Raw genomic sequence first — 22,310 nt, forward strand, 5'->3', positions numbered from 1 at the left:
CTTAAACTATAAATGAAAGATAATTCAAATTATTTTTGAAGGAGATCAGAAACATTAGGTTTCTTGTTGTTGTTCTGGATGTTCAGTAGCAGTCTCATTTAAAGATGGAATCAACCCTGAAGGAAATTCACTTCTACTTTGAGAATGTAGAGATGGGAGGGGAATGTATCTCTTGGGTAAGATAATGAGAAAAACACCTCAGTGAATAACATTTCCCAATGGGAATGCAGGGGTTGGTGGACCCACCCAGTGGAAAACAATCTCCAGATGCTTCATACATGTTTTCTGGAGGAGGTGGAAGAAAAAAAGGTCATCTTCTCACAAACTGACTCCTTGGGTCCACTGGAAACAATGCACATCTGACTGGAGGGAAAGATGAAAAAACAAATCTAGGAGCCAGTTGCTTGGTTTTCAGCAGAGAGCGATGAATGAAGCACATTGGAATTATCAAGATTTACTTTCGTATCATTTTTACTAGATTCCATTTCTGAAGACAGAGGCCCATCCACTTTATCCAAAGAAGGCATATTAAAACTTCTATGTTCTGTGGTCCATATAATCTATGATAATTAGAATAATATATATACATCATGCCTTTTGTAGAGGAAGATGTGGATCAGAATATGGTTGGCCTGGTGGAAGGATCATCATCCTACAAGCCTTTTCCCATGGAGGTGACAGGGGCCCAGAATTATAAGGCACTCTCTGGGGATCAATTAGCCCATCATAGCCTGATTTTCTCCTTTCATTGATAATCTGGGGTCCTAGGGGATTCTCTCAGCCTCTTGAGTCTCTTTCTCCTCCCACTGGCACAAAAGATGAGAATATGAGTGAATCCTTCTTTTCCAAAAGAGGACCTCTCATTTCAGATGAAGGTTCATCCAATAGTTAGGGACTATTTGGGGAATGTTCTCTGGCAAAGGCTGTATTTGAATCATCAAGTGCATAAGGATATTTTCCTAAAAGTTTAAATTTAAACTCATTTTCAGTTAATTTGTGTCTATTGTGGGCATGTTGTTTCCTTAAATCTTGAGGTATCTTTCAGCACTCTGAGCTTCCAGCTCATTGTCATGTGCTTTTTCTCATAGTACATAATCTGCCCCTGATAAGAATGAATGATTCTCTCTAATTCTTCTTCAAGATCTTGGACTTGCTTTCTATAGTTCTCCAGCTGTTCAGTTGTATGGCTGATGTTTTCATCCACTTTGGAAAATTTCTCCTCTCACTCTACTCAGTAAATTTCCTCTCCTATTAATAATCTTTGGAGTTTCATTACATTTTTTGATATATTTCAATCATGACATTAAATTTCTGCTGAAGATTCTGTCTTTTAAATTGTGTATTTTTGACTGCAAAGATGCTTGCTCTGTCTTAAGATTTTTAATATTTTCTGTCTACTTCAGATAATAAAGTAAACATTTTATTTCTTTCTCCTTCTAAGGTTTTAAAAGGGGCATTTAACTTAGCATCATAAACCTGTTCCTTCAAAGCTCCTTTTGGCTGATCATCTAAGTGAGCACCAATTTCTGATTTACTCGTCATTTTCAATTCCAAGATATCATCATCTTTTAGGTCTTCTCCAAGCACAGAAGCCCAATCTTTCATCTGCACCAAGTGTTCAATCAGAGACTTAATATGCTTTCCTTTATCTCTTAGAACTTGTTCTGCAAATACCCTAGAGTGTCTTCAAATGTTATTTTCTGTTTATTAAGGTCATTCACTTTTTCTTTCCATACTTCAGCTTCTTGTAAAAGTTGTTTCTGACTATTATGAAGTTGGAAATTTTCTTTCAACACCTCTTTTATTGCTACCTTAAATCCTTCTGCATTCATTTGAAATATTCTCAAGGTTATTTCACCTTTTGCTATTAGTAACTTGAGGGGTTTAGATTCATCTTGTAAGAACTTAATTCTTCTTGATATATCTGCCAACAATTCATGCTGTTGCAAATGTTTAGTTTTTAGCTCTTTTCTAGAAAGAGTATTTCATCCCCAAGTTAAGATTTAGACCTATCCAGCATTTCATTTATTGTGTCTATTTTTTTTTTGCTTCTATTGACTTCTTCTCCAAAATTGAATCCTCTAAAAATGACTCTAAGCCTTTATACTCTTTTGGAACAAGGCTAACTTTTTCAAGTAGTTGAAATTTTTCTTCAATTAGACCAGAAAGTTTTTAAGCAAGCTTTTTTCCTCTTCTCACATAACACCTTCTTCTAACACATTGACAACATCTCCACATAAACAACAGAATAGCAAAAAAATCCAATAGCTGCATACATCACCACCTCCCAAGGATATCCATAAGGATGAGGGCCTGGTTTCATATCTGCAGACAAAGCCTTGTGTACTTCTTCTGGGATCAGCCCCAAAGACACCTGAGGGGCAACCCTTTGCCCCTCCATCATGCTAAAGCTGCTTTGCCTACTGATACTGCAGCCACAGCTTGTCCAGCCACACCCAAACAGGCTGTGGACACTCAGGTCTTTGGTCAGGAACTCAAACCTGCACCAGGCAATGGAGCATACCATTGTGAAGCAGCTGTAGGGTAGGGAGGTGGAGCTGTGGGCATGGGCATGTGATGCCACATTCATAGGCTCCCAGGGGCCTAGCACACTCAATTGCCTGCCAGGGAAGTCTTGGCCCCTTCACTATGCTATGCATCCTGAGGCAGTGCAGGTTCAAATCTGTCCCAATTGAGCCAGAGAGGACTCCTTTTCATGCCACCCACCCCTTGGTTTAATTTTAGCCAGGCCAAGGTAGAGCTTATTATGTACTATTTGATTCAGTCATAATGTCAACCAGTGCCGCAGTCTTGGCTGGGCACAGAATCACGAGCCACCACACAGCTTTGTAGATTCAAACAGCAATTCTTTATTCCCGAACTCACACCGGCCTCCACACACGTTCTGGGGCAATCCCAGTTCTGCTCCACCCAATTCACCTACTCCACGAGGCTTTCTTCCCAAAATGCTCTCTGAATCTCACGAGAACTCAATGGGAGCTCAGGCAGCAGGAACGCCCTAATTCCAGCAGCAATAATCCTCAACATTGAACTTCCCTAAAATCCAAGGTCTTAAACTGGGAACGCCCTTAACCCAAGGACCGGGATACTTCCTCAAACCTGATCAGCTCTAAACCCGGATCCGCCTTGGTCTTTGAGCAAGGTCACCTTACATGCAATGTCAACAGCGAAATCATTAACATGGGGTATGCTAGCAAGGAAATTTTGATGCGTCATTTCTGCTTGGTAATGGCCCTCAGCATCTCCCCCCTTCTGATTAATTAAACAACAAGCAATGTGGCTTAAGGACCGTGCCTGGTAGGTTGTCCAATTCAACATATGGTTCTTACCCGTCATGGGAAAACTGACCTTTAGGCGTCAGCCTCCTGTCTTAGGTTGAATCCACTGCAATCAGATCAACCCGTCACTGACTACTGGTCCAGCATTCAGCCATGCTTGTGGATAGGCCTATGCACCAGTGGGGGGGGTGAGGTTCTTGCCTCACCTCTGTTGGCCCCCAAATTTAGCCTTGGTGCCAGTGGGGGGGTGAGGTTCTTTGCCTCACCTCTGTTGGCCCCCAAATTTTAGACCATCACTAGTAGAAGGGAGGAAGATACAGAAATGCCACGACACCAAGGCAATTGACGGCTCTTTTGGAAAAATTGCGTCACTGGTGACACCATCAGCAAAGATATGCCAGCATTACCACAATTAACATGGGGTGTGCTGGCAAGGAGATTGCATCACTGGTGACACCATCAGCAAAGATATGCCAGCAGTACCATAATTCGCTGCATCAGACGATATTTCACAATGCATGCAACTGATATATAGTCCAGGCAAGTTCCGCAGGCAGTTCAAATCGGAGGAGTCTATCAATATGTCCATTTCCTCCCAAAGTAAATCGAGTCCTTGATTGAGTATAACTTGTTGAGTTATATTCATTGATGCATCAGTTTATACAGTTACTGTGATGGCTATCATAGAAGCTGTAGTTTGGTTTTATCTTAGTCTTCACCGGCACTGGGATGGAGATGGGAATTCTGGCAATGATGCTTAAGAGACATTATCCTGAACAGAATTATTAAATATAATGAAAAGGAAAGGTGAAAGTAAACAAACAGATCTGTTAACCTCCTTAAAAAACAATCCTTAACAGCTGTTTACCTAATTTAAATTAGTAAGCAAACAGATCTGTTAACCACCTTTAAAAACAATCATTAACAGCTGTTTACCTAATTTAAATTAAACCATTTAAATCACGTGAATAAAAAAAAAATTCGGATCCATTTTTTCATGAGCGCTCCTCATATATGAAATATGGACATACACACATACAGACATACAACACAAAACAGTGCACACATAACATACAACACATAAGACAATAAAGGCCTTGTAGTTTTACCTAGGTGAAATCTCCATTGCAATGTTTAAAAACTCTAGTCAAAAAATAAAACACAGTCAAAAAATAAAACTGATCAGAAAAATATTAACCTAGGTTTGTATGAGCTCAAAAAATAAAATAGAACTTTACGATGTGGGAAAAATGCAATAATAAAATAGATATTGAAAAAAGCACCGTGGTTAATCACTGTCGAAGATGTAAGAATAGCCAAGCTGGAGCTCTGGATATCACCTGTTATGGATTTGAGTCAAATCATCTTCTTTTTCTGTAGAAATTGCTTTAGTTAATCTCTCTGGAATCCAAATCGGCTGCTGTTCTCCCTGTGGAAACACACAAAGGGAACCCCGATTCCAGACAATAACTGGATCAGGGCCTTTCCATTGTCCTGTTAGAATATCTTTCCAAAGTACCTTAGGCTTATGTACATTTTTTGGATACATATGTCTTTCCGCAGCACTAAGTCCTGATGAATCCAAATTTAAAAAGTTTAGAGTAAAAAGGGTTATTTTAAGTTTATCTTTGGGGGATATATACCCCTTACCAATTCCCTCTTTTTGCTTTAATAGGTACGTTTTAATAGTTTGATGAGCTCTTTCAACTATGCCTTGTCCCTGTGGATTGTATGGGATTCCTGTTATATGAGTAATACCAAATGATGAGCAAAATTGTTTAAAAGAGGCAGATGTATAACCAGGACCGTTATCAGTTTTTAACTGTTTAGGAACACCCACAGTGGCAAAATTTTGTAAGCAATGAGCTATAACATCTTTAGTTTTTTCTCCGGCATGAAGGGAGCCCATCAAAAATCCAGAAGAAGTATCAACTGTAACATGTAAATATTTTAATTTTCCAAATTCTGGCAAGTGTGTGACGTCCATCTGCCAAATATGGTTAGGTATCAGTCCTCTAGGATTGACTCCAAGATTAACTTGTGGTAGAAAGGTCACACAATTTTGACATTGTTTTATTATATGCCTGGCTTGTTCCTTAGTTATTTTAAAATGCTTTTGTAAAGTATTAGCATTGACATGAAACCTTTTATGAAAATTTGTAGCTTCTTCTAATGTAGAGAAAATATGTACGTCATGTGTAGTTTTATCTGCTAAATCATTGCCCAAACTAAGGGCTCCAGGCAATCCTGTATGTGCCCTAATATGTCCTATAAAGAATGGATCTTTTCTGTCCCATATTAGACTTTGTATAGTGGAAAACAAAGAAAAAACAGTAGAAGAAGGGGAAATCCTACCAGCATCTTCAAGGGAATTAATAGCATTAACTATATATTGACTATCAGAAAATAAATTAAATACAGAATCTTTGAACATCACAAAAGCTTGTAAAACTGCATTAAGCTCTACCTTTTGAGCTGATTGTTTGGGTACTAAAAATGTAAAAGTTTGATCAGGGGTAACTACGGCTGCTGTACCATTATTAGACCCATCAGTGAATATATTTGGGGCATTCATGACAGGTGTTTTCCTTGTCATTTTAGGAAAAATTACAGGATGCTTAGACCAAAAAGACAACAAAGGATTCGATGGCAAATGATTATCAAATGAAACATTAGATTTACACATGATTATTGCCCAAGTATTTAACTCATTAGCTAACTCATCAATTTGATCCATAGTATATGGAGTAATAATTTTATTGGGAGAAATTCCAAACACTCCCTTTGCTGCTCTTATTCCTTTGAGTATTAATTGTCCTACAGCCTCAGGATACCTAGTAAGAATAGTGTTAGGAGAATAAGATAAATGTATCCACAATAATGGACCTTCTTGCCAAAATACTCCTGTAGGAATATTTTTTGTTGGTAGTACAATAAATAATAAAGGCAAACTTATATCAATTCTATCTAGATGCATATTTTCCATATATGCTTCAATAATTTTTAATGCCTTTCTAGCTTTAGGAGTTAACATTCGGGGTGAATTTGGATCTGATGGACCCTTTAGAATATCAAATAAAGGTCCCAACTCTCCTGTTGGTATGACTAGATAAGGCCTTATCCAATTTATGTCTCCCAATAACTTTTGAATATCGTTGAGTGATTTGAGTTGATCTACTCGTATTTGAATTTTCGGCGGATGGACCATGGTTGAGGATAATAGAACCCCTAAATAATTAATTGGAAAATTTAATTGTACTTTATCTATTCCTATCTCTAGATTATAATTTTTTAATAAGTTCGTAAGTGTGGCATAACATTCCAGCAATATGTTTTTATCTTTATGTGCTAATAATACATCATCCACATAGTGAAATATTTTTAGTTCAGGATTTTGATTTCTAAGTGGCTGGATTGCTTTATTTACATAGATTTGACACATAGTTGGACTGTTAGCCATTCCTTGAGGGAGTACTTTCCACTCATATCTCTCATCAGGACCTTCATGATTTAATGCAGGGATAGTAAATGCAAAACGTGGACTATCCTTGGGATGAATTGGAATAGAAAAAAAACAATCTTTAATATCTATAGATAAAACATGCCACGTTTTTGGTAAAGCAGACAATTGAGGAATCCCTGATTGAGCAGGTCCAATAATAACCATCTCATTATTAATGGCTCTTAAATCTTGCAATAATCTCCATTTACCCGATTTCTTTTTGATGACAAAAATGGGAGTATTATGGGGAGATACGGAAGGTTGTAAATGTCCTTCCGCTAATTGTTGTTTGACCAGATCATGGGCTACTTGTATCTTTTCTTTAGTCAAGGGCCACTGAGGAACCCACACTGGTCTTTCTGATTTCCAAGTAATTTTGATTGTCTCAGTGGCCCTTTCTGAAAATCCGACCCATGTCTGTCTGTTCCTAGATCTAATTGGACTGGTGCTGCTAAACCTTGTTCTTGTTTTCCTAATCTTTTTTCTTTCTTAACACCTTGTCTAGCCCTAGTAGTGGGCGCATTAGAATTGATGTTATTTGTTAACATCAAACCTAGTTGATCCAGGACATCTTGTCCCCATAGATTAATAGGAAGGTGATCCAAAACATATGGTTGTATAGTTCCTTCACATCCTTCAGGATCCTTCCAATCTAATACCATAGAACTTCTATGGGGATTAGTCGCCACTCCTAGGCCTCGAAGCGTTTGAGTGGCTTGTTGTAATGGCCAATGTTTCGGCCATTCTCGACGAGATATGATGCTAAGGTCAGCACCTGTGTCCAGTAGCCCATTAAACTCGTGACCTTGAATATTTAGTTTTAGCATCGGGCGAGAATCTAAATTTAAAGACAACATAGCCCAATCTACACCTGTGGAGCCTAATCCCTTAGAACCTCTTTCTACATTATGACTAGAGAACTTATTATGTAGGCTGGGTATTATTAACAACTGTGCTATTCTATCTCCAGGTGAAATTACTGATATACCTCCTGGAGAACTAGCTATAATTTTTATTTCACCTACATAATCAGGATCAATTACCCCAGGACTTATCATAAGTCCTTTTAATGTAGATGAACTACGTCCCAATAATAAGCCTACTGTTCCTTGGGGAAGAGGTCCTTTTACTCTGTGGGAATGATTTGAACTCCCATCTCTGGAGTTAATACTGCTCTGGCAGAGGTGCAGATGTCCAACCCTGCGCTCCCTCGGGTTTGTCTGATGAGGGATTTAATGGACAATGTGTCCTGGGCACCACCCTGATGGTGTTGCTGGGTTCCTCCACTGCCCCGTATATTTGTGGTTTTGGGCCCTGGAGCATTGGGCCCCTCACTCCGTTTTTTGGCAATGAAGCCTGATGCCTTTCTCCACAATATCGTGGGTAAATACCTGATCCTTGTCCGTTTTTTGATAACAGAGTACCTTCTATGGTGGTTTGAGAACAGCATTCATTAGCCCAATGTCTCCCTCTACGGCATCGTGGGCAAATACCTGGTATTCTATTCCTTTGATTTCTAGTTTTGTTAAAACCTCCTCTTACAGGGCAACTCCTTTTAAAATGTCCTGTTTGTTCGCAATTATAGCATGTTTCTGGCCTGGCATCTAAAGCCTGTTGTACTGCAGCTGCCAAGACTTGCCCTTGTTCGTTAATATCTCTACATAATTTAATATATGTACTTAAGTCTTCATGTCTCCATGGTCTAATAACCTCTCTGCAACAATGATTCGCTTGGTCATAAGCAAGTTGTTTTATTAATGGCATTGCTTGATCTGTATCCCCAAAAATTTTGGCGGCTGTTTGAATAAGCCTATCTACAAAGTCAGCGTAAGGTTCATTAGGTCTCCGTATTACCTTAGATAGCTGACCTTGTGAATCTCCATGTCCTTGTAAAGTCTTTCATGCCCTAACTGCGTCTGCAGCAATTTGTGCATATATAGCAGGATCATATTCAATTTGTTGCCGTTGACCCTCATAAGGTCCTTTTCCTAAAAGCATATCTAGATTTCTTTGAGGGTAACTGGCTGCTGCATTTCGCCTAGCTGTCTCTGTGCAAAATTCCTCATTGGCAACTTTCCATAACAAATATTGTCCTCCATTTAGCACAGATTTACACATGCTAGCCCAATCTGCTGGCGTCATGTCCAAGTTAGTAATGGATTCGACCATGCTTACTGTGAAGGGAGCTTGGGGACCGTAGGTTGTTACAGCCTCCTTTAACTGCTTCACTGTTTTAAAATCTAAAGCACGGTGAATTCGCTGCCCTCCTACCTGTTCAAGTACAGGGCATGCTAATCTTTGAGGTCCTGTCACAGGATCCCACTTATCAACTACGGGGTTTGAGGGCCACTCAGCTGTTTCCATCGGTGGGGCTGTTGGTTGAATTACGCCCTCTGGTAATAAAACGGAGTTAGTAACAGCCTCTTGTTGTGGCCTTTTTCCTAATAACCCCTTTTCCTTTAAATTTTCTTCCTCTGTCTGACTAGCTCGAGAGACCTTCTCTTTTGCTTGAATGGTCTGAATCTCTAACACTTTGCTTAACACCTTTCGGTTTCTTTTTTACTAATTTCTAATCTTCTATAAAAATAACGCAACCCAATAAGATAACACAAAACAAAACCGCAACTGAATGAAACAAAAACTGAATAAAAATTCGCTGTATCAATTTTCTCTTTCTCCGGGCTGACAAACTTCAAACCTTGAGCCATCCATTTTTCCCAGTTTGCCTGAGAAATTTCTAGGGACAGGCAGCTTGAAACAAAAACGAAATAAATCAAAACAAGAACACATTTTTTTTTAAAATAGTCACCCATTCTCCCGCCTTCCCTCAGGGGCGAGCAATTTCACTTACCTCCAAGTTTCAGACGCTCGCGTACGGATCAGCTCTAAACCCGGATCCGCCTTGGTCTTTGAGCAAGGTCACCTTACATGCAATGTCAACAGCGAAATCATTAACATGGGGTACGCTAGCAAGGAAATTTTGATGCGTCATTTCTACTTGGTAATGGCCCTCAGCATCCCAGTTTGATGTAAGTAAAATTCTAAAGCATTGTAATAATTTAAAGAGCTACTACATCATATATTTATATTTGTACCACTTGCCTTTTATTGTAATGACTCATTCATTTTCCTCCCCTCCTGTCCACTCCCTTTTTCCCCTTCTTTCCTTCTTTCTCCCTTCTTTCCCTTTCCTTTTCTTCCAATGTTGAGGCCTTCTCCATGCTAGGCAAGCATGTAATACCGAGCTACATCTGCAGCCTGTTGACAATTACTATAGAAGTAATCTGATTTATTTCTATAGAAAAACTCTCATGTTAGACTATTTCAAAAGTAATTTTAGAAGAGTTGCTAACATGGACACAAATCAGTTATGACAAGTTGCTTTTATAAAGTACAGCATATGTAATATTTCTAAAAGGAAGGAACTTGAAACTTGAGTTGGTTTTCATGTCATTTGGTTTTCATCACCAGTATCAAGCATCCAGGCCCCATCTACCTTGGTATCTATCCTTCAGCTGCTTCACAGAAAGAGTGAAGGTCCTTGCTATCTCTGCACTGTCAGCTGCCCATCACCACAAGACACTGTCATTACTGCTCATGTTTCATACATTATTAAACTCAGGGTAACAAGTGCTGCCATGCCTGGAGTGTGTATCCTGACATGCACTGCATTGGAGCTTTGTCTATAGAGTCTGTGGTTCCCTATGACAGGGACTATTACTTCCACCAGAGAAAAAGAAAGCAGAGAAGTTAGGCTACTTTTCCAAAGTCACACAGTCATAAAATATTCAAGACAGGATTGAAATTTGGACTATTCCATCTCTCATATATTGGTTTCTAACCCATCAAATATTCTGTTGATTTAAAATATAACATTTAAGGCTGCTTAAGTGGGAAGCAGTGGCATCTGTATAATGTGACTGTGTAGAGAGTGGGGGAGCTGAGAGGAGTCTCCAGGGGCCACTGCACCTGCATCAGAGAATTAGGTAGCAGCATGCAAGGCTGGGTGAAATCTGCATTGGCCATGAACACCAATGTGGGGACCAAGAACAAGGAGGAGGAGTCAAGGTGCAAGAGCAAAGTCTGAAATGGGTGTTACATGAATCATTTTAAGAGCCGCACACAACTATGAATATTTCTAAGGCCCTTTCTCATTAAAGTACATCAAGATGAATAAATCTTCCTCCTTAGATCTTTTGGAGTGCACTGGGTGCTTCTGCAAAAGTCTTGCCTTGCCACCACAGATTTTGCAAAGCATGTTTGCTAGGATTGTAGTTCCCTCAGTTGTCCCGAGTGGAGGACTCTTGTTGGCTCCCATGATGAGCTTCCAGGTAACATCCTGCTGGTCAGGCTTCTGGATAGCATCAAGAAGAGGCCTTGGAAACCTAGCCAGTGGGAGCAGTGGGGCCAACTGCACAAATGCATTAAGGGTTCAGGGCACCACTATGTCTAATAGTAGTGCAAAAGATCTGTAGAGCTCCCAGTGTGGATGGCAGACTCAGGTGCAAGCCTGGAGGCCCCAGTGAGGGGTACACTTGTTACCATGTCCTAAAGCATTACACAAGTGTGAAGAAAAAGAACCTGGAGACTTTAAATTCAGCAAATGTGACATCATCATTTTTTGACCTCAAGTTGATAAAAGTTGGCTCCACAGAGTAAGTCAATGGGATCCATGTTTTTTTCCCAACCAACTTAGTTCAGATTATTAAACCATTGTCTCAATGTTGAGAGCCACAGCTGAAGGGGCCCCAGCAAACTTCCAGCTGCCAGCAAACTTCCAGCTGCCAGCTGATGATTGGCTCACAGAGGCCCCAGCAAATTTCTAGCTGCCAACTGATTGGCTCCTCTGCAGTGATGCTCATTGGGCTGTTTCCCCAGCCCACGGAGGTTCTCATTGGGGGATTTTTTTGGCTCTGCCCATGCGACCCAGCCAATCAGCCTCAAGAGCAGGAGGAGTGGGGGAGGTTGAGAGGCTTGTGGGAAGCTGGTGGTGGCAGTTGGGCTCTGAAGGTTTTTCCTGAGGAGCTGTGTGGTTTGGTGTGTGTGTTCTAAAAATAAAGTTCGTTTCTTTTGACAAGTGGCTCCTGAATTGTGCCCAGCCAAACTTCGGCATTTGGTGGGCTGCACGGGGAACGACTGAGGGTAAGTGATAAGGTAAACTGCTCGCCCCTGAGGGCAGGGTGAGAGGATGGGTAGCCATTTTATGATTCTTCTTTTGTTTTGTTTCACTTTTATTTTAAGTTGCCTGTCCCTGGAGATGAGTGAGACAGAAGAAAAACTGCTCACATCTGAGGAAAAACTATTTGCATCTGAGGAACAGATAGGGAGAAAAGATGGATGGACATTTCAGGAGGATAGAAAGGCTGATGTAATGATTTTGTGTAGTTCCATTTTTATTTCATTCTGTCTCAGTTTTGTTTGGCGTCATCTTGTTGGGTTGTATTATAGTAGAAATATGGGATCAGAAATTAGTAAGAAACAAACTGAAAGAGTGTTAAGTAAATTGTTAGAGGAAGGAGGCATCCCAGTAAAATCAAGAGCAGTCAGGGCATATGTTGATACAATACAAAAATGTAGCCCATGGCTTTTTAAGGAGGAGTTGTTGAATATATCACAATGGAACCATCATGGTGAAGATTTAAAAATAATAGAAAAGAAAAGCCCAGGAACTCTGCCAGTTGGCACATTGACATTGTGGGCATTGGTATCTTGTTTGCTTAGTCCAAAGCCTTCAGTTCAGACAAAGGTAGAGGAAGGAGAAGGCATATTGATTCAAGTAAAAGAGAAGGTCTCTCAAGTTAGTCAGAAAGAGGAAAAGATTCAAGTAAAAGAGAAGGTATTTCGAGCTAGTCAGACAGAGGAAGAAAGTTTAGAGCAGAAAAGGCCATCAGGGGAAAAGTTACAACAGGAGACTGCTATTAACACCTTTCTATCACCAGAGGGCGGAAGTGTCCAACCAACAGCGCCACCTCCATATGCGAGGAGGCCCACAACCCCCGCAGTTGATAGTTGGGATCCTGAGACAGGATCTCAAATATTAACATGCCCTGTATTTGAGGCAGGAGGGCAGCAAATTCACAATGCTTTAAATTTCAAAACAGTGAAGCAGCTAAAAGAGGCTGTAACAACCTATGGTCCTCAAGCACCCTTCACTGTAAGCATGGTCGAATCCATTAACAATGTGAACATGACACCAGCAGATTGGGCTAAAACGTGTAAAGCTGTGCTAAATGGAGGTCAATACCTGTTATGCAAGGTTGCCAATGAGGAATTTTGCAAGGAGACGGCTAGGTGAAATGCAGCAGCTGGTTATCCTTAGCGAAATCTAGATATGTTGTTAGGAAAGGGATCTAATGAGGATCAGCAGCAACAAATTGCATATGATCCTGGTGTATATGCACAAATTACTACAAATGCGGTTAAGGCATGGAAGACTTTACAAGCACATGGAGGTTTACAAGGTCAATTATCTAAGGTAATACAAGGAGCTAATGAACCTTATGCTGAATTTGTAGATAGGCTTATTCAAACAGCTACCAGAGTTTTTGGAAATACAGAACAAGCATTTCCATTAATAAAACAACTGGCTTATGAGCAAGCGAATCGTTGGTGCATAGAAGTCATTAGACCATGGAAACATGAAGATTTAAACACATATATTAAATTATGTAGAGACATTAATGAACAAGAGCAAGTCATGGCAGCTGCAGTAAAACAGGCTTTAGATGCCAGAGACATTAATGAACAAGGACAAGTCGTGGCAGCTGCAGTAAAACAGGCTTTAGATGCCAGGCCAAGAACATGCTACAATTGTGAACAAACAGGACATTTTAAAAGGAATTACCCCATAGGAGGAAGGTTTAACAACACTAGGTATCAAAGGAGTAGAATACCGGGTATTTGCCCACGATGCCGTAGAGGGAGACATTGGGCTAATGAATGCCATTCTCAAACTACCATAGAGGGTACTCCATTATCAAAAAATGAACAAGGACCAGGTGTTTATCCATGATGTCATGGAGAAAGGTATCGGGCTCCATTGCCAAAAATGGACAGGAGGACTCAATGCTCTGGGGCCCAAGACCACAAATATACGGAGCACTGGAGGAACCCAGCAACTCCATCAGGGTAGTGCCCAGGACACATTGTCCATTAGATCCCTCATCAGACAAACCAAAGGGAGTGCAGGGTTGGACATCTGTGCCTCTGCCAGAGCAGTACTAACTCCAGAGATGGGAGTTCAAATCATTCCCACAGAGTAAAAGGACCTCTTCCCAAAGGAACAGTAGGCATATTATTGGGATGCAGCTCTTCTACTCTAAAAGGACTTATGATAAGTCCTGGGGTAATTGATCCTGATTATGAAGGTGAAATAAAAATTATAGCCAGTTCTCCAAAGGGTATATCAGTAATTTCACCAGGAGATAGAATAGCACAGTTACTAATAATACCCAGCCTACATGATAAATTTTCCAGTCATACTCTAGAAAGAGGTTCCAAGGGATTAGCCTCCACGGGTGTAGATTGGGCTATGCTTTCTTTAAATTTAGATTCTTGCCCCATGCTAAAACTAAATATTCAAGGACATGAATTTAATGGGCTACTGGATACAGGTGCAGACCTTAGCATCATCTCTTGTCAAGAATGGCCAAAACATTGGCCATTACAACAAGCCACTCAAACACTTTGAGGCTTAGGAGTGGCGACTAATCTCCACTTCCATAGAAGTGCAATGGTATTAGATTGGAAGGATCCTGAAAGATGTGAAGGAACTATACAGCCATATGTATTGGATCATCTTCACATAAATTTATGGGGACGAGATGTCCTAGATCAATTAGGTTTGACATTAACAAATAACAACCAAAATGCACCCACTATTATGACTAGACAAGGTTTTAGGAAAGGAAAAATATTAGAAAAACAAGAACATGGTATAGCAGCAGCAATACAAATAGATCAAGGAACGGACAGACATGGGTTGGATTTTCAGAAAGGGCCACTGAGACAATAAAAATTACTTGGAAATCAGAAAGACCAGTATGGGTTCCTCAGTGGCCCCTGACTAAAGAAAAGATACAAGCAGCCTATGATCTGGTCAAACAACAATTAGCGGAAGGACATATACAACCTTCTGTATCTCCCCATAATACTCCCATTTTTGTCATCAAAAAAAATCTGGTAAATTGAGATTATTGCAAGATTTAAGAGCCATTAATAATGAGATGGTTATTATGGGACCTGCTCAATTGGGGATTCCTCAATTGTCTGCTTTGCCAAAAACTTGGTACGTTTTAGTTATAGATATTAAAGATTGTTTTTTTTTAATTCCAATTCATCCTGAGGATAGTCCACGTCTTGCATTTACTATCCCTGCACTGAATCATGAAGGTCCTGATCAGAGATATGAATGGAAAGTACTCTCTCAAGGGATGGCTAACAGCCCAACTATGTGTCAAATTTATGTTAACAAAGTAATCCAGCCACTTAGAAATCAAAATCCTGAACTACAAATATTTCACTATATGGATGATGTATTATTAGCACACAAAGCTAAAAACACATTGCTAGAATGTTATGCCACACTTACAAACTTATTAAAAAATTATAATCTAGAGATAGCATTAGATAAAGTACAATTAAATTTTCTAATTAATTATTTAGGAGTTCCATTATCCTCAACCATGGTCCGTCCACCAAAAATTCAAATACGAGTAGATCAACTCAAATCACTTAACAACTTTCAAAAGTTATTAGGAGACATAAATTGGATAAGGCCTTATCTAGGTATACCAACAGGAGAGTTGGGACCTTTTTTGATACCCTAAAAGGTCCATCAGATCCAAATTCACCCCGAATGTTAACGCCTGAAGCAAGAAAGGCATTAAAAATCATTGAAACATATATGGAAAATATGCATTTGGATAGAATTGATATAAGTTTGCCTTTATTATTTATTGTACTACCAACAAAAAATATTCCTACAGGAGTATTTTGGCAAGAAGGTCCATTATTATGGATACATTTATCTTATTCTCCTAACACTATTCTTACTAGGTATCCTGAGGCTGTAGGACAATTAATACTCAAAGGAATAAAAGCAGCAAAGGGAGTGTTTGAAATTTCTCCCAATAAAATTATTACTCCATATACTATGAATCAAATTAATGAATTAGCTAATGAGTTAAATACTTGGGCAATAATCATGTGCAAATCTAATGTTTCATTTGATAACCACTTACCATCTAATCCTTTACTGTCTTTTTGGTCATCACATCCTGTAATTTTTCCAAAAATGACAAGAAAAACACCTATCATGAATGCTCCAAATATATTCACTGATGGGTAAAATAATGGTACAGCAGCAATAGTTACCCCTGATCAAACTTTTACATTTTTAGTACCCAAACAATCAGCTCAAAAGGTAGAGCTTAATGCAGTATTACAAGCTTTTGTGATGTTTAAAGATTCTGTATTTAATTTATTTTCTGATAGTCAGTACATAGTTAATGCTATAGTATCCCTTGAAGATGCTGGTAGGATTTCCCCTTCCTCTACTGTTTTCTCTTTGCTTTCCACTATACAAAGTCTAATCTGGGACAGAAAAGATCCATTCTTTATAGGACATATCAGGGCACATACAGGATTGCCTGGAGCCCTTAGTTTGGGCAATGATTTAGCAGATAAAACTACACATGACATACATATTTTCTCTACACTAGAAGAAGCTATAAATTTTCCTAAAAGGTTCCATGTCAATGCTAATACTTTACAAAAGCATTTTAAAATAACTAAGGAACAAGCTAGACAAATAATAAAACCATGTCAAAATTGTGTGACCTTTTTACCACAAGTTAATCTTGGAATCAATCCTAGAGGATTGATACCTAACCATATTTGGCAGATGGACGTCACACACTTGCCAGAATTTGGAAAATTAAAATATTTGCATGTTACAGTTGATTCTTCTGGATTTTTGATGGGCTCCCTTCATGCCGGAGAAAAAACTAAAGATGTTATAGCTCATTGCTTACAAAATTTTGCCACTGTGGGCATTCCAAAACAGTTAAAAACAGATAATGCCCCTGGTTATACTTCTACCTTTTTTAAACAATTTTGCTCATCATTTGGCATTACTCATATAACAGGAATCCCATACAATTCACAGGGACAAGGCATAGTTGAAAGAGCTCATCAAACTATTAAAATGTACTTATTAAAGCAAAAAGACGGAATTGGGAAGGGGTATATATTCCCCAAAGGTAAACTTAAAATAACCCTTTTTACTCTAAACTTTTTAAATTTGGATTCTTCACGACTTAGTGCTGCAGAAAGGCATATGTGTCCAAAAAATGTACATAAGCCCAAGGTACTTTGGAAAGATATTCTAACAGGACAATGGAAAGGTCCTGACCCAGTAATTGTTTGGAGTTGGGGGTCTGTTTGTGTGTTTCCACAGGGAGAACAGCAGCCAATTTGGATTCCAGAGAGATTAACCAAGGTCCTGACCCAGTAATTGTCTGGAGTCAGGGGCTGTTTGTGTGTTCCCACAGGGAGAACAGCAGCCGATTTGGATTCCAGAGAGATTAACTAAAGCGATTTCTACAGACCAAAAAGAAGATGATTTGGCTCAAATACATAATAGCTGATATCTAAAATTCCAGTTTGGCTATTCTTACATCTGCAACAGAACCAGGATGCTTTTTTCAATATCTATTTTATTATTGCCCTTTCCCATATCATGAAGTTCTATTTTGTTTTTTGAGCTCATACAGACCTAGGTTAATATTTTGCTGATCAGTTCTGGTTTTTTTTTTTTTTGACTATAGAGTTTTTGAACATTGCAATGGAGATTTCACCTGTAAAAAGTTATAAGGCCTTTACTATTATGTTATGTGTTGTATGTATTATATTATGTGTGCACACTTGTGTTTTGTGTTATATGTTTGAATGTACGCATGTCCATATATCATATATGATGAGCACTCATGAAAAAATGGATCCAAATTTTTTTTTATTTATGTGATTTAAATGGTTTAATTTAAATTGGGTAAACAACTGTTGAGGATTGTTTTAATATGTGAACAAAAAAGGAGGTTAACAGATCTGTTTGTTTACTTTCACCTTTCCTTTTCATTATATTTAATAATTCTCTTCAAGATAATGTAAATTGTTAAGAAAATTGTTTTCTTTTAGTGCCTTCTGGAATGTTACATAATTTTTTCTTTAGCCATTATTACCAGAATTCCTATCTTCATCCCAGCGCCGGTGAAGACAAAGATAAAACCAATCTACAGCTTCTTCAATAGCCATCACCAAACTGCTTGCAGAACTTGCCTAGACTATGTGTCACTTGTATGCATTGTGAACTCACTTGTATGCATTGTGAACTATCTGTTGGTGCAGCGACTTGTGGTAGTGTTGGGGTATTTTTGCTGATGATGTCATCGGTAGTACAAATTTTCCAAAAGGAGCCATCAATTGGCTTGGTGTATCTTCCTCCCTTCTGCTTGTCATGATCGTTCAGCTAAAATTTGGGGGCCAACAGAGGTGAGGCAAAGAACCTCACCCCCCCCGCTGGTACAAAGACCTCTCCACAGGTATGGCTGTATACTGGACTGGTAGTCAGTGACAGGTAAGATCCAATTGCAATGGTACCAACCTAAGACAGGAGGCTGACGCCCTGAGGTCAGCTCATCTGATGACGGGTAAGGACCATATGTAGTATTGGACAACCTAAGACAGGCATGGTCCCTAAGCCACATGCTTGTTGTTTAAACAGAGAGGGGGAGATGTTGAGAGCCATAGCCAAAGGGGCCCCAGCAAACTTCCAGCTGCCAGCAAACTTCCAGCTGCCGGCTGATGATCCTCCATTTCCAACGCCAACTTACCTTCATCTGTTAGGACTTCTCCAACCACAGGAGCCCAATTTTTTTATCTTCAGCAAGTGTTCAGTCAGAGATTTAATGTGATTTTCTTTATCTATTAGAACTTGTTCTGCATGTATTTTAGAGTGTTCAAATATCATTTTTTTGTTTATTAAGGACATTCACTTTTTCTTTCCATACCTTAACTTCTTTTAAAAGCTGTTTCTGACTTTCCTGAAGTTGAGAATTTTCATTCCAAGCATCTTTTATAGCTACCCAAACTTCTTCTTCATTCATTTGAAATATACTCAAGGCTTTTTTAGCTTCAGGCATTTGTGATCTGAGGGATTTTGATTCATCTTCCAGGAACTTAATCCTTTTTGATATATCCACCTTCAATTCATCCTGTTGACAATGTTTAGTGTTCTCTTCTTTTAGCTCTTTGTCTATAAAGATTATTCCATCCTCAAGTTTAGATACGGACCAATCTAGGTTTTCATATATTGCCTCCAAATTTTCTGCTTCTATTGACTTCTTCACCAAAATGGCATAATTTAGTGATGACTCTAAGCCTTTATACTGTTTTTGAACAAGGCTAACTTTTCAAGTAATTCATATTTTTCTCCAAGTATTCCATAAAGGGTTAAAGCAAGCTTTTTTCTCTTCTCATGTAATGCCTGCTTCTCACAGACTGATAACTTCACCACAAAAACAAGAGAACAACAAAAAATCCAATAGCTGTACATATCATCAATTCCCACAGACAGCCATAAGGACTAGGGTGTGTTTCCATGTCTTCAGACAATGCACACCACAACCCTGCTTACTTCTTCCAGGACCACCTGCAAGTAGGGCTGAAGGGCAGCCGTTGCCCCTCTGTCATGCTAAGGCTACTTTGACTATTTCCTCCACAACCACACCATGCCCAGCCAAACCAAAACAGGCTGTGGATACTCAGGCCTTTGGTCTGAAACAAACATGCACCAGGCAATGGAGCAGACCATTGTGAACCATCAGCGGTGGGGGGGGGGAAGCTGTGAGGGGGCATGCCTATGAGGAGCCCTAGTCATGGGCTCCAAGAGGCCTAGCACACTCATGCTCCATGTCAGAGAAGTCTTGGCCCCTTCATTATTCTGTGCATCCTGAAGCAGCACAGGTTCAACACTATCCCAATCAAGCCAGAGAGGAGTCACCTCCAGGTCACTCACTATTGGTTTGGTTTAGGACAGGCCAAGGAAGAACTCTATACAGTCATAATGTCACCCAGTTTGATGTCACTAAAATTCTAAACCTCTGTAAAATTTTTAAACAGCTAGTACATCGTATATTTATATTTGTACGACTTGCCCTTTTGTTTTAATGACTCATTCCTTTCTATCCCCTTCTATCCCCTATTTTTTTCCTTCCTTCCTTCCTTCTTTCTTCCTTTCCTTTTCTTGCAGTGTTGGTGGTTAAACTTCAAGGCCTAGTACATGCTGGGCAAGCTCTCTAGCACTGAGCTACATCTCCAGCCCTGTTGAGAGTTTCTATACGAGCCATGTGAATTCTTGCCATAGAAAACTCTTGCATTAGACTATTTTAAGAGTAATTTTAGAGGAGTTGCAAACATGGGCTCAAATCAGTTTGAATAATTATTTTTAAGCAGTACAGCATATCTAATGTTTCTAAAGAAGGAGCTTAAAACTTGAGTTGGTTTTCATGTCAGTTTTTGTAGACTACTATTTATTTAAGAGTCTTCACAATCCTTTTTCAGATGTTCTTTATACTTCTCATAGGATGCAAACACTTCTAAGCAAGCTGGTCATTATAAATATATAGCAATGAGAAGGATAAGATAAGTGAGATCCTGCCTCAAACAAATCAAAATAAAATGCTGCATGGAATTCTCACACAGACAGGGGACACCAGGGTATTCAACAGGAAGCAGTGTTTATTTGTGTCCATCCATGCTCAGTGGATTATTATCCAAAGGCTGAGCATTTAGTGTAGGGAGGGATCCCTTAAATAGTCTGGTTAGTTTCCTTTTACATACTAACTTTGTCTTCACATGAGGTAATACACATTCTTGTTTGAGCATTATATTTCTATTTTACAACTTAGCAAGAATGCTTAAAACCAATTTCCCGAGGGCTCACAATGATAGAGATGGCATCAAGTTCTCTTTCCTTTCTTCTGAGAAATCTCTCCCACAAAATGGTAAAGCACCCCTGGCTTCTATTCCCAGTACCAAATCAAACTAATGGCAGATGCACTTCATTTAGAGCAGAGAATTTAGCACTTTAATGAGTTAGAGTGAGCAAAGTTTGCCCTAGGTCCCTTAGAAGAGGATCTCTGTATTTTTGACTGGTTTATGCTGGTTTTTCTAAGGATTTTCTAAAGAGCAGTTCTGAAACAAAGAAACAATGTCAAGTGATGTTAGCAGTGTACTTCATGTGATGTTAGCAGTGACTATCTCTCTACCTGCAATCACAAGTGTTCCTAAGTTCCTGCCTAGCATTTCGCCACTTTGCAGATTGTTTCCTAGTGGAGAGAAAAGTGAAAGCTATCTAGGTGCCAGCCACTCACTTTTTTCACTTGCTCTGCCCACTTGTATCAGAATAAGCTTTCTCTCTCACAGCCCATTGCCCAAGGCCCAGGTGACACAGGAGGCTTTAAAGGATAGTTGTATGGTAGTGGGTAGAACCACTCTGCATTCTGCAAAGTGACGCACTTGTTCTGAGTGACTGAAGTGACAGGAATCACTGGCACATTTTCTTGTAAACTATCTTGACAGTAGGGTTGTGATGGATGCAGTCAGGAATTCCTTTAAATCAGCTGTCTTTTGTGGCTAGAGTTGGATCTAGAAGCCTGTAGTCCTCAGCTAGAGAAGGGAAAGCATTTGGGGGCAAATTGTATAGGAGAGAAATTGCTGTGGGGAAATGGTGTGGGGAAGCTTGAAAACGCCTCTGAAGACCTTCCTGGGACACTTGGTGAGAGGTGCCATGAGGACAGACAGGGTTCCTGACCCATCAGCTCATGAGCCATCCCTGCACAATAGCCATAGATTCAAAGCCACATCTTCATGTAGTGCTGACTATTAAGTGGTGACTGAAGTTCAGAAAGCCAGAGCAGTTCTGGTCTTCATGGGATTATTTCAGGGTCCAGCAGTGATGACAGGCTTGCTGGCCACTCACTGGTATGAACCAAGAGGTGGTAGCTAAGCTCTGCAGGCCATGAATGTGGATTAGTGCAGAGATACAACCTGAAACAAAGAGCTTCTTTATGTTCTGGGACTTCTGACCTGTTCTGAGTATCACAGATAGATTGTGGCATGAGCAGAATCATATGTATTAGAAGAGAAACTATCACTGAGAGAGAACTTGTGAGTTGCCCAGGTCACACATCTCAGTTGTGGCTCAACCCAGGTTAAATTCAGGCATTGTCTCTTGACTCAGTCCCTCACACACTCAGCTCAGGGAGCTGTTGTCAGTGGTAGGTCAGCAGCTCTAGGGGATGGTCCTGGTGACCCGGGCGTGCTGTCCCAGTGGCAGGATTTTGCACTCACTGTGCTCTGCCATCCTCATAAGGACCTTCGATAAATGTGATCTGCATGGTGTAGGAGAGAAAATAGAAGCCTGAAGGTGTGCTCGGTTTTGGCAATGA

At 39.7% G+C, this 22,310-nt stretch overlaps 1 pseudogene across 1 annotated transcript in view; it reads right to left on the reverse strand.

Moving 5' to 3' along the window:
- Positions 1–1,380: 1,380 nt before the first annotated feature.
- LOC308649292 (melanoma inhibitory activity protein 2-like) overlaps positions 1,381–22,310 on the reverse strand; it is a 33,877-nt pseudogene continuing 12,947 nt past the window's right edge. The window contains exons 2-3 of the transcript in view: positions 2,060–2,212; positions 1,381–1,971 (exon numbers count right to left, since the gene is read on the reverse strand). The product of the transcript in view is annotated as a melanoma inhibitory activity protein 2-like (transcript). The remainder of the gene's footprint in view (positions 1,972–2,059; positions 2,213–22,310) is intronic.

This window comes from Spermophilus citellus (genome assembly GCF_964194105.1).
Source record: "Spermophilus citellus genome assembly, chromosome: 5".
NCBI classification, from domain to species: domain Eukaryota; kingdom Metazoa; phylum Chordata; class Mammalia; order Rodentia; family Sciuridae; genus Spermophilus; species Spermophilus citellus.